This window comes from Ranitomeya variabilis, chromosome 5, assembly GCF_051348905.1.
Source record: "Ranitomeya variabilis isolate aRanVar5 chromosome 5, aRanVar5.hap1, whole genome shotgun sequence".
Classification (NCBI taxonomy): domain Eukaryota; kingdom Metazoa; phylum Chordata; class Amphibia; order Anura; family Dendrobatidae; genus Ranitomeya; species Ranitomeya variabilis.
This window is the reverse complement of record NC_135236.1, coordinates 686,490,323-686,504,373: the sequence shown is the minus strand read 5'-3', so window position 1 is coordinate 686,504,373 and position 14,051 is coordinate 686,490,323. Positions and strand designations below refer to the sequence as shown.

Genomic DNA, 14,051 nt, shown 5'->3' with positions numbered 1-14,051 from the left:
GGAGAGGATGCCAGCAACTTCTGTGCAATCACTGACCAATGACGTCTCTGATGTGCTCGATGGAGACAAGTCCGGAGATGATGCCAGCAGCTCCTGTGTAATCACTGAGCAATGATGTCCCCAATGTGCTCTATGGAGACAAGTATGGAGATGCTGCAGCCAGGGAAGGTTTAGGTCACGCAGGCAGCCCACAGCAGTACAAAGAACACACAGCCTTTGGATGGCATGGAAAATCGGGTCCCAGAACACCTTGGAGAAATGGCCGCAGCACTGGTTCTACCAGCAAATCAATGCAACATTGAGCTGTTAATGACCTGCAGACTAAGAGGGGTCCAGCTACTGGACACTGCCCCTTCACCACCATAATCAGGAGGCCAGCGCCACATTCCCTTGTGAAGCCTCTTCAATCATTCATCCCCCCAGGTAGTTCCTCTTCAGCAATGCACGGCGCTTTTGCCTTAGATGCGGTGGTAGCTGAAGACAGGTGTGGAGACCATGTGGGCCGGTGCATTCAGTGGCAGAACCCTCAGATGACCATTAATAACCTCAGTGACTGCAGCCAAGGCTGGAGGTGCCGGGATTCCTGCACGAGGATCAGACTAAATGATCCAGACGTTTTCTATCATTTGTGGATCGGTGTAGTCTCCATCCCGAGTTCTCCATCACTTCTCCGCTGGTGCTACAATCTCCATGTTGCAGAGTGTGTGTCCCCAGTATGAGACCAGCAGTTAATACAGCCTGCACCAGATCTGCACCTTTGCCATCCGTTCTAATGTAGGGAGGTTGTGGAGCTTGATGGATGGCAAGTTTTATCCACACAAGGGTCCCAATTAGTCTAAGAATTGAGTCATAAATTGCTTTGAAAAGTTGCAAAATCTTGGTGTAATTTTGTGTTTTCACCCCACCTTCTACAAACTCCAACAATTTTGGGCAAGACAGGTGCGTAACACCATGGCTGGCCCAAGTCATGACGAGCTGTGAGGTTCCTTACCGCAGAAATCTCACTCCCCGTCCCTGACTGGTGCAGCACATGGAGGGCTGCCGCTGGTCTGGTGCTCCCCATTAAGAGGTGTGCACCACTTCATGATCAGGAGTGTCTGACTCCACTTCGCCACCACATCGAAGAAACCCTGGTCTTGATGAATTGGGGCCAAAGTCTTACTGGTAACCCTGCCAGATAATGTCCAGACTGAAGACCTCCTGCCATTAACGTCTCAGCAGTGATGGGAGTAATGGAGATTCCCCGGCTAAGCAAAGTATGGGTGCGACCACGATGGGCAAATATTCCCCAGCACATGGATGACCCACAACCAGGACTGACGGATGGCTGGAGAAGCAAGGATGGGTTTATACATATCTGTAGATGTAAGTTTCAGCCGCTCCTCCACCTCCCAGCACTGGAGCTCGCGGGCAATGATGAGGGTTGTGGTGCGAGCGCAGCTCCTCGTTAATATCAATTAAGCTGCGCTGACATTTACCTGCGGCTTTTGGGCGACAGTAATGGGGTTAAGTAATTCTCGTGTCTGAAGCCATTATGGATGTCGGGGAAGAGCAGTGGTATCTGTAGTGTCAGGGGATGAGAGTGGGGCGGAGGGAGAGGTGTCAGCGAGGAGCAGTGACATCTGTAGTGTCAGGGGATAAGTGCGGGGTGACGGGCGAGGTGTCAGCAAGGAGCGGTGCCATTTGTAGTGCCGGGATGAGCGCAGGGCAGCGGGTGAGGTGTCAGCGAGGAGCGGTGACATCTGTAGTGTCAGGGGATGAGCTCGGGGTGGCGGGCGAGGTGTCAGCAAGGAGCGGTGGTATCGTAGTGTCAGGGGATGGGCGCAGGGAGGCAGGTGAGGTGTCAGCAAGGAGCGGTGACATCTGAAGTGTCAGGGGATGAGCGCAGGGTGGCGGGTGAGGTGTCAGGGAGAAGCGGTGGTATCTGTAGTGTCAGTGGATGAGCGCGGTGTGGCGGGCGAGGTGTCAGCAAAGAGCGGTGCCATTTGTAGAGTCAGGGGATGAGTGCAGGGAGGCGGGCGAGGTGTCAGCGAGGAGCGGTGGTATCTGTAGTGTCAGGGGATGGGCGCAGGGAGGCAGGTGAGGTGTCAGCAAGGAGCGGTGCCATTTGTAGTGTCAGGGGATGAGCGCAGGGAGGTGGGCGAGGTGTCAGCGAGGAGTGGTGGTATCTGTAGTGTCAGGGGATGGGCGCAGGGAGGCAGGTGAGGTGTCAGCAAGGAGCGGTGCCATTTGTAGTGTCAGGGGATGAGCGCAGGGAGGCGGGCGAGGTGTCAGCAAGGAGCGGTGCCATTTGTAGTGCCGGGATGAGCGCAGGGCGGCGGGTGAGGTGTCAGCGAGGAGCAGTGACATCTGTAGTGTCAGGGGATAAGCGCAGGGCGGCGGGCGAGGTGTCAGCAAGGAGCGGTGACATCTGTAGTGTCGGGATGGGCGCAGGGAGGCAGGTGAGGTGTCAGCAAGGAGCAGTGACATCTGTAGTGTCAGGGGATAAGCGCGGGGTGACGGGCGAGGTGTCAGCAAGGAGCGGTGCCATTTGTAGTGTCAGGGGATGAGCGCAGGGAGGCGGCGAGGTGTCAGCAAGGAGCGGTGACATCTGTAGTGTCAAGGGATGAGCGCAGGGAGGCGGTCGAGGTGTCAGCAAGGAGCGGTGACATCTGTAGTGTCGGGATGAGCGCGGGGAGGTGGGCGAGGTGTCAGGGAGGAGCGGTGCCATTTGTAGTCAGGGGATGAGTGCAGAGTGGTGGGTGAGGTGTCAGGGAGGAGTGGTGGCATCTGTAGTGTCAGGGGATGGGCGCAGGGAGGCAGGTGAGGTGACAGCAAGGAGCGGTGCCATTTGTAGTGTCGGGATGGGCACAGGGAGGCAGGTGAGGTGTCAGCGAGGAGCGGTGACATCTGTAGTGTCAGGGGATGAGCGCAGGGCGGCGGGCAAGGTGTCAGCAAGGAGCGGTGCCATTTGTAGTGTCGGGATGGGCGCAGGGAGGCAGGTGAGGTGTCAGCAAGGAGCAGTGACATCTGTAGTGTCAGGGGATGAGCGCAGGGAGGCGAGCAAGTTGCCAGGGAGGAGCAGTGGCATCTGTAGTGTCGGGATGAGCGCGGGGAGGCGGGCGAGGTGTCAGGGAGGAGCAGTGGCATCTGTAGTGTCAGGGGATGAGCACAGGGTGACGGGCGAGGTGTCAGGGAGGAGCAGTGGCATCTGTAGTGTCAGGGGATGAGCTCGGGGTGGCGGGCAAGGTGTCAGGGAGGAGCAGTGGCATCTGTAGTGTCAGGGGATGAGCGCAGGGTGACAGGAGAGGTGTCAGGGAGGAGCAGTGGCATCTGTAGTGTCAGGGGATGAGCTCGGGGTGGCGGGTGAGGTGTCAGGGAGGAGCAGTGGCATCTGTAGTGTCAGGGGATGAGCGCAGGGACGCGAGCAAGTTGCCAGGGAGGAGCAGTGGCATCTGTAGTGTCGGGATGAGCGCGGGGAGGCGAGCGAGGTGTCAGCGAGGAGTGGTGGCATCTGAAGTGTCAGGGGATGAGCGCGGGGTGGTGGGCGAGGTGTCAGCGAGGAGCGGTGGCATCTGAAGTGTCAGGGGATGAGCGCAGGGTGGCGGGTGAGGTGTCAGGGATGAGCACGGGGAGATGGTCGAGGAGTCAAGGGGGAGCGGTGGCGTTTGTAGTGTGAGGGGATGAGGAAGGGCGGCAGGTGAAGCGTCAGGGAGGAGCGGTGACATGTGTAGTGTCAAGGGATAAGCGCGGGGTGGCGGGCGAGGTGTCCGGGGGGGGGGGGTGGTGGCAGCTGTAGTGTCATGGGATGAGCGCGAGGCGAAGGTTGAGCTGTCAGTGAGCATCTGTAGTGTCAGGGCTTATTATGCATTGTCTAGGCCAGCCAGTTTGTTGACTTTAAAACAGAGGAGGAAAAACTGTGCAAATAGATTACATAATCAAACAAGGCGACTTGGTCGTCACCAATCTTCCCCTTATCGGTAGTGTCAGGGGATGAGCACGGGGCGCCCAGCGAGGTATCAGCGAGGAGTGGTGGCGACTGAAGTGTTGAGATGAGTGTGGGATGGTGGGTGAGGTGTCCGGGTGGAGACGGAGCATCTATAGTGTCACGGGATGACCATGGGGCGGTGGGCGAGATGTCAGCAAGGAGCGGTGGCATCTGTAGTGTCAGGGGAAGAGCACAGGGTGAGGAGTCAGTGAGGAGTGGTGGCATCGGTAGTGTCAGGGGATTAGATCGGGGCAGTGGTCTAGGCGTCAGTGAGAAGTGGTGGCATCTATAGTGTCAGGGGATGAGCGTGGGTGGCGGGCGAGGTGTCAGTGAGGCCACGGCACAGCATACTTCTCTATGAACGTCAGATTTTCATACATTTATAACAGACAGGTTTAAGAAAACGCATCTGACCCCCAAAAAGTCCAAAACGTGTGACAAAATATCCGGCCTGAGCGACATCCAACAGAATCCATGTTATAATTACCCCAAAAACTGCAAACCGCAGCATGTGATGGCAGCCGTACAGGTGAGCACAGCCGCCAACAGAAAAATCAGAGACTGGAGCTTTAAAGGCGCCTCCCAAGAGCATGGAAACGGGGCCCTTCACCTCCTAAATGAGCCCCAGATGCAGCCATCACTGCTGGGGGGCAACGAGCATCATCACAGAAGCACTCTACCCTTCGATTGGCACCGAGGGGCCGCCTCACCTTTCATCCTGGGGCCCTTACCTGACACAGGGACCGTCCCATCTGACACACAGGGGCCACTCCACCTGACACACAGGGGCCACTCCACCTGACACACAGGGGCCGCTCCACCTGACACATAGGGGCCACTCCACCTGACACATAGGGGCCACTCCACCTGACACATAGGGGCCGCTCCACCTGACACATAGGGGCCGCTCATCCTGTAGGTCAGGTCAGCGCTGCGTCCTATGAGGACCCCGGCCCGGAGAGCGCTGTTCTGCTGGAGAATGTAGGTCTCATTACAGGGCCGTGCTGTAATGACGGTTATTACAGGTAGAGAACATTGCTGCCGCACAGGGAACGAGCCAGAGGCAGAACCGGCGGCCGCCAGTGCTGACCCAGACTGATCGCAGCAGACATCTCACAAGGGCAGAGGAAATGATGATAGTTCTATTACTGAGCATTACCTGGACCACGGCCGCTGAAGTGACGCTGCCTCCTCACACATCTGCTGGTAATATGTCTGGTGGGACAGACTCTGGCTGGCATATTAGAGATCTGAAGTGAGCAGAATTGTGAGTGCAGCTCTGGAGCACTAATGAGAATTAGACAGCCTGTGCTCACAGAGGGGCACCTTGGACGGCACACGGAGGGACGGCTGAGAGGGAAGCCAGGGACGGCACATGGAGGGGCAGCCAGGGACGGCTCAAAGAGGGGAGCTGGGGACGGCACACGGAGGGATGGCTCAGAGAAGGGAGCCAGGGACGGCACATGGAGGGGCAGCCGGGGAAATTAAAAAATTAGCCAAAATTAAACCAAATTAAAATCTCCAGCGGGAGTTAGAGCTGACAATCTAAACCTCTTTTGCATAATAAAACCACATTTGACATATGAGGTAAAAGAAATTAGTGGTAGCTAAGATGTGACAAAACTAATTAAAACTCCTTTGAAGCCCAGACTCCCTGCAGTGGACAGGTAATTAAAGTAGGATATCTATTGTGAGAAGAAGTCATAGAGACAGAGATTTCTAGATTCGAGAGGAAAATCAAAAATCTTACACCTTTGAAAGTAGCTTAGTGGCTCAGTGGTTAGCTCTGTATGGTGGCTCAGTGGTTAGCACAGCAGCCTTGCAGTGCTGGGGTCCTGGGTTCAAATCTCACCATGGACAACATCTGCAAAGAGTTCGTATGTTCTCCCCGTGTTTGCGTGGGTTTCCTCCTGGGTCTCCGGTTTCCTCCCACATTCCAAAGACATACTGATAGGGAATTTAGATTGTGAGCCCCATCGGGGACAGCGACGATAATGTTTAACAGAGTAACAGAGTTTTCAAGGCTGAAAAAGCCGCGTGTCCATCCAGCTCAGCCTATATTCTCCAGATCTCCGTCCTTCTACAGAACCTAATAATTGTATGATACAATATTGTTCTGCTCCAGGAAGACATCCAGGCCTCTCTTGAACCCCTCAACTGAGTTCGCCATCACCACCTCCTCAGGCGAGCAATTCCAGATTCTCACTGTCCTAACAGTAAAGAATCCTCTTCTATGTTGGTGGAAAAACCTTCTCCAGACGCAGAGAATGCCCCCTTGTGCCATCACCTTCCTTGGTATAAACAGATCCTCAGCGAGATATTTGTATTGTCCCCTTATATATATATATACAGTTAGGTCCATATATATTTGGACAGAGACAACATTTTTCTCATTTTGGTTATAGACATTACCACAATGAATTTTAAACAAAACAATTCAGATGCAGTTGTAGTTCAGACTTTCAGCTTTCATTTGAGGGTATCCACATTAAAATTGGATGAAGGGTTTAGGAGTTTCAGCTCCTTAACATGTGCCACCCTGTTTTTAAAGGGACCAAAAGTAATTGCACAGATTCAATAATTTTAAATAAAATGTTCATTTCTAGTACTTGGTTGAAAACCCTTTGTTGGCAATGACTGCCTGAAGTCTTGAACTCACGGACATCACCAGACGCTGTGTTTCCTCCTTTTTGATGCTCTCCAGGCCTTCACTGCGGTGGTTTTCAGTTGCTGTTTGTTTGTGGCCTTTCTGTCTGAAGTTTAGTCTTTAACAAGTGAAATGCTGCTCAATTGGGCTGAGATCAGGTGACTGACTTGGCCATTCCAGAATATTCCACTTCTTTGCTTTAATAGACTCCTGGGTTGCTTTGGCTTCATGTTTTGGGTCATTGTCCATCTGTAGGATGAAACGACGACCAATCAGTTTGGCTGCATTTGGCTGGATCTGAGCACACAGTATGGCGGCTCTGAAGACCTCAGAATTCATTCATCCTGTGTCACATCATCCATAACCACTAGTGACCCAGTGCCACTGGCAGCCATGCATGCCCAAGCCATCACACTGCCTCCGCCGTGGTTACAGATGATGCGGTATGCTTTGGATCATGAGCTGTACCACGCCTTCGCCATACTTTTCTCTTTCCATCATTCTGGTAGAGGTTGATCATGGTTTCATCTGTCCACAGAATGTTCCTCCAGAACTGTGCGGCTTTTTTAGATGTTTTTAGCCTTTTTCTTCTTGATTCTTATGAGTGGCTGCACCGTGCAGTGAACCCTCTGTAGTTACTTTCATGCAGTCTTCTCTTTATGGTAGATTTGGATAGTGATCCGCCGACCTCCGGGAGAGTGTTGGTCACTTGGTTGGCTGTTGTGAAGGGGTTTCTCTTCACCATGGAGATTATTCTGCGATCACCCACCACTGTTGACTTCCGTGGGCGCCCAGGTCTTTTTGCATTGATGAGTTCACCAGTGCTTTCTTTCTTTCTCAGGATGTACCAAACTGTAGATTTTGCAGCTCCTAATATTGTAGCAATTTCTCGGATGGGTCTTTTCTGTTTTCGCAGCTTAAGGATGGCTTGTTTCACCTGCATGGAGAGCTCCTTTACCGCATGTTTACTTCACAGCAAAACCTTCCAAATGCAGCACCACACCTCAAATCACCTCCAGGCCCTTTATCTGCTTAATTCAGAATGACATAACAAAGGGATTGCCCACACCTGTCCATGAAATAGCCTTGGAGTCAATTGTCCAATTACTTTTGGTCCCTTTAAAAACAGGGTGGCACATGTTAAGGAGCTGAAACTCCTAAACCCTTCATCCAATTTTAATGTGGATACCCTCAAATGAAAGCTGAAAGTCTGAACTTCAACTGCATCTGAATTGTTTTGTTTAAAATTCATTGTGGTAATGTCTATAACCAAAATTAGAAAAATGTTGTCTCTGTCCAAATATATATGGACCTAACTGTATATATATATATATATATATATGTATATATATATATATATATATATATATATATATATATATATATATATATATATATATATATATATATATATATATATATGGCATCATGATAACTCGCTAATCCCGCCCCCTGCACAGTAGCTCCGCCCCCACACATCACCACACATAATCCCGCCCCCACTCCATTACCACACATAATCCCGCCCCCACCACATCACCACACATAATCCCGCCCCCACCACATAATCCCGCCCCCACCACACATAATCCCGCCCCCCACCACATTACCACACACAATCCCGCCCCCCACCACATTACCACATAATCCCGCCCCCCCACCACACATAATCCCGCCCCCCACCACATCACCACACATAATCCCGCCCCCCACCACATCAAAACACATAATCCCGCCCCCCACCAGATTACCACACATAATACCACCCCCCACATCACCACACAATCCCACCCCCCCACCACATAATTCCGCCCCCACCACATTACCACACATAATCCAGCCACCACACATAATCCCACCTCCCACATCACCACACATAATCCCACCCCCCACCACATTACCACACATAATCCAGCCCCCCACCACATCACCACACATAATCCCACCCCCCACATCACCACCCATAATCCCACCCCCCACCACATTACCACACATAATCCCACCCCCCACCACATTACCACACATAATCCCGCCCACCACATCACCACACATAATCCCACCCCCCACCACATCACCACACATAATCCCACCCCCCACATCACCACACATAATCCCACCCCCCACCACATCACCACACATAATCCCACCCCCCACCACACATAATCCCACCCCCCACCACATCACCACACATAATCCCACTCCCCACATTACCACACATAATCCCGCCCCCCCCACATTACCACACATAATCCCGCCCCCACATCACCACACATAATCCCGCCCCCCACCACATTACCACACATAATCCCGCCCCCCCACCACATTACCACACATAATCCCGCCCCCACCTCACCACACATAATGCCGCCCCCACCACATTACCACACATAATCCCACCCCCCACAATCCCACCCCCCACCACACATAATCCCGCCCCCCCACCACATTATCACACATAATCCCGCCCCCACATCACCACACATAATCTCGCCCCCCCACATTACCACACATAATCCCGACCCCCACATCACCACACATAATCCCGCCCCCCCACCACATTACCACACATAATCCCGCCCCCACCACATTACCACACATAATCCCGCCCCCCACCACATCACCACACATAATCCCGCCCCCCACCACATTACCACACATAATCCCACCCCCACATCACCACACATAATCCCGCCCCCCCACCACATTACCACACATAATCCCACCCCCACATCACCACACATAATCCCGCCCCCACCACATCACCACACATAATCCCACCCCCCACCACATCACCACACATAATCCCGCCCCCCACCACATCACCACACATAATCCCGCCCCCCACCACATCACCACACATAATCCCGCCCCCCACCACATCACCACACATAATCCCGCCCCCCACCACATCACCACACATAATCCCGCCCCCCACCACATCACCACACATAATCCCGCCCCCCACCACATCACCACACATAATCCCGCCCCCCACCACATCACCACACATAATCCCGCCCCCCACCACATCACCACACATAATCCCGCCCCCCACCACATCACCACACATAATCCCGACCCCCACCACATCACCACACATAATCCCGCCCCCCACCACATCACCACACATAATCCCGCCCCCCACCACATCACCACACATAATCCCACCCCCCACCACATTATCACACATAATCCCGCCCCCACATCACCACACATAATCTCGCCCCCCCACATTACCACACATAATCCCGACCCCCACATCACCACACATAATCCCGCCCCCACATCACCACACATAATCTCGCCCCCCCACATTACCACACATAATCCCGACCCCCGCATCACCACACATAATCCCGCCCCCACATCACCACACATAATATCGCCCCCCCACCACACATAATCCCGCCCCCCACCATATCACCACACATAATCCCACCCCCACATCACCACACATAATCCCGCCCCCCCCACCACACATAATCCCGCCCCCCACCACATCACCACACTATTGTTGTCATTATTTACTTTAATCACCAGCAGCGTTAATTAGATAGCAATGAGCGTGCCGGGCGTTAGCTGCCTGGAAACAGCTAGTATACTTATACATGGTTATCAGGTCGCCCCTCAGTCGTTTTGCTAATCTTTCTGGGTATTGTAGTTCTCCCATCCCCTTTATTAGTTTTGTTGCCCTCCTTTGTACTCGCCCTAGTTACATTATATCCTTCCTGAGCATTGTATATAAATGAGGACAATAAACAAATACTGTTGTCTTCAGGGGAAACTGGACATTTACAACTAGACACTTGGGCCCTGTTGGAAAGATGTGAATATTGGGGCTGTATAGAGCCAGTATTGATGGGATATACATTCTCAACTTCAGGACTAATAGAGGAAGAATATGCAGATTTATTCATAACTGTGAGACACGCCAATCAGGCCCAAATAGTGGTCAGATAGCTGACAGCAGGCAAAAATCACAATAAAAAAATATACATAATATATATTGAACACCTGTGATCGCCAGGAGCAACAACACCGTGAAATCTTGGGGAGCGCATAAAATCCTGAAGGGCTGAGAACGTCCTACAAACAGACCCACGTGAGGTCATCAAGGGGAGGTGAGCAACTTAGGTGCTGATAAAAGCACAAGGCAAATTATGATCTGTTTAATGTCGGAAGATACATCGCCGTGTAGGCATGATCCACATTTACAGATGTTTTGAAACGGATTGCTTCCGTCCGCTAAGCCATAGCAGTGACGTCAGGTTTAGTCATTTTCTTTTCTTCATCCTTTTATGTAATTGTATATCTTGTACTGTTTTATTCCTTTGGAACAGCTTTGTATATTTTTTTTTTATAAACTCCACCCATAATTCTAGATGTAATATAAAATGTAATAGTTCTGTTCCTCTTGTTCTGTAAACCGCACCCCTGAAGCCATACGATACCTTTAACGTGTGTCCAATATGGCCTGTATATACGATTGGTGCTGGCAGCTAATAGTTACTTTTGTTATTGTGGAGTGGAAAGTGACCGTACCGGAGTTTGTATACAGTACAGCTCTGGCAAAAATGTAGAAACCACTGCAAAATGTTCAGTTTATCTGATTTTCCTCTTTATATTTTTGAGTAAAATGTAAATTGTTCTTTTATTCTATAAACTTCTGACAACATGTCTCCGAAGTTCCAAGCAATAAATTTTGTATTTTTTTTTCTGACAGCGAAAAATGGTCAAAATAACAAAAAAAAAACAAGTTCATAATCATTTAGAAACAACAATTTAAAAATAATAAATTTTTGATATGCAATATCTTGATGTCTGCGGCTTTCCACATAGCGAAGGGTTGGAAAAGTAAGCAGGCTCCTGACATCAAAACCTTGATTATGTTTGTGGATAATCAACAAGCTTATGAAAAAATTCATTTTACACTCCACTCAACAGAGGAGCAGTTCCAATCTAGATGGGGTAAATGGAATCTCATTAAACGGGCTATGGATGATCTCTTTTTTGTTTAATTCCTGCTAGTTTCAATTCTTAGTTTCTAAAGTTTATGGTATATCTATGTTGTTTTGATTTCATTCTACCATTATTACACGGTCATGTAATTCACTATATTCTTACGATACCTGATGGAATGCTTATTTTGTATCTTTTACATGCCATTACGTGTATTATCTGTTATAACTCAATAAAAACCTTGTTTCAAAAGAAACAACAATACTAATGTTTTACCTCCAGAAGAGTTCAGAAATCAATACTTTGTGGAATAACCATGATTGTTAATCCCAGCTTTCCTGCGTCTCGGCAGCTTTCCTCCAGTCTCTCACACGGCTCCTGGTACAATAATGTCAGCCGTTCTTCTGTGTTTGATGCCTTGTGACTCTCCATCTTCCTCCTGATCACATTCCAGAGGTTTTCAGTGGGGTTCAGGTCTGGAGATTGGGCGGCCATGACAGGGATATGATGTGGTGGTCTCTTAATTATTGCCAGAGCTGTATATACCATGTGTTGGGTTGGAATGGGAGGTGTATACCCCATACGCTCACTGTGAGTTCCCAATATCCGGCCTAGTAGTGGACACAGCCTCGGCGTCCTCTGTTAATCGCTGGTCCATTGCATAGCTGTCTTGATGATAGGGAGGCAGCAGAGGGCTGTTCGTGACAAAAAGGTAACATGTGGTGGGTTCCGCACATCCCCTTGGCTGTGACCTTTGACATTCATCCATTGCAGCCTGTGTGCGGAGCCCACCTCTTGTCCCGACATCCTATTCTGCAGCCATAATTCAGGTTGTAGGCTCTCCTCATCATGGCAGGCAAGTTTCGCCTTTGTGATGCTGAAGTGACTTCTCTGCGTTATTAATGTAAGAGCGAGGCATATCTGAAAAACACATAGAACCATGTCACTAAGCTAAGAGACCCTAACCGTGTATACCCCACACAGGGCATTTATAGGAGTAGGGTGCCGTCAGCGGAGCGGAGTTGGTGATTCCTGATTGGTCGCCCTGAGATCGAATACTGAAGGCTCCACTAACAATGTAACAAAGAGGAGGAAACAATAAAGACACAATGTTTGTAGAAGCTCCATGACAGAAGTGAGCACAGCCGCCGCTGGAACACTACAGAAATCAGCAAATGGAAGGCTACTTTCACACTTGCGTTTTTAGCAATCCGGCGCAATCCGTCGTTTTGGGCAAAAAATGGATCCTGCAAATGTGCCCGCAGGATGCGTTTTTCTGCAGAGCAGTGCGATCTGTGATGTAGAGGATGAGGGTAGTAGTGCGGCCACATCATCTGGAGACGTCTATGGGAAATAATCTCTGGGACAAATCCCAGCCCGAGAGCGCGCTGTACTGGAAGCCAGCAGAACTTTCCATGGCGGGCGTCAGGTGCAGCACCGCCCTTTACCGCGATGATAATGACTTCACCAATGGTGATGTGCAGAGACCCCAGAACAGCGGACGCCCGTCCCCAGCCACCATCGCCCCGTGTGCCGGACATCAGATAAATGGATCCTGACAGGGTGACAAGCCCGAGTATTAATGGCGTCTAATTAACAAGACGAAAATCGCAGATCAGATCCGGGACGTCAGGAGCAATTAACCAGCGGCTGACAAGCCGGGGTCCGCCGGACAGAGGGGCCCATCCCCCAACATTAGGAATCAGAGGTCTACACAGCCAACACCACAACGCTGCCGCTGACAACCTGCCGTGTGCGTGTGAGGTTGTCAGACGTCCACGATGCAGAGCTAGTACTAGCAGGTGGTAGATCCTCACCACCGGGGTCCTTGGGGGGCTTATACCTCACCTGCATGCAGCAGAGGCCGTCTGGCACTTGTGGTGCTCAGCTGCAATCTCTTCTGCCAGAGACAATTACATTAGTGTGAGATAAATTGTGCTGTCAGGTCCTGACGGAGAGCGGCTGCACGAGACCGCGCTGCAGTGACGCCGAGCGCTAAACAACTCATTATCAGTGCCGCCACGGCCAGTAATAACAAGTGACAAATGGCATCCACTGCGGCCGGCAGCGCCACCGAGACATCACTGTCACCAGTCACACCGTGTCATTACTACCGCCGACGGAGACAGCGGGAAATGAGCGGCCGCCGAGAGATAACATTACAGGCAATGAGGAGCGAGACGCCAAGATGTAGGGCGAGACGAGGCACCACCAGTCACACCACGTCAGTGCAAACGCCGACGGAGACAGCGGGAAATGAGCGGCCGCCGAGAGATAACATTACAGGCAATGAGGAGCGAGGCGCCAAGATGGAGGGCGAGACGAGGCACCACCAGCCGCACCACGTCAGTACAAACGCCGACGGAGACAGCGGGAAATGACATTATAGGTAATGAGGAGCGAGTCATCAAGATGGAGAGTGAGGCGCCAAGATGGAGGGCGAGAGGAAGCACCACCAGTCACACCGTGTCATTACTA

General features: G+C 51.2%; 1 long non-coding RNA gene across 8 annotated transcripts in view; it reads right to left on the bottom strand.

Annotated features, from left to right (window-relative positions):
* LOC143777157 (uncharacterized) overlaps positions 1 to 14,051 on the bottom strand; it is a 68,975-nt gene that overhangs the window by 29,595 nt on the left and 25,329 nt on the right. The window contains exon 3 of one of the 8 annotated variants that reach the window (XR_013215977.1): positions 10,397 to 12,494. The exons of the other annotated variants lie outside the window; for them this stretch is intronic. This is a non-coding gene — a long non-coding RNA (uncharacterized LOC143777157). Of the gene's footprint in view, positions 1 to 10,396; positions 12,495 to 14,051 lie in introns of those variants that run through there. 8 annotated transcript variants of the gene reach the window in all.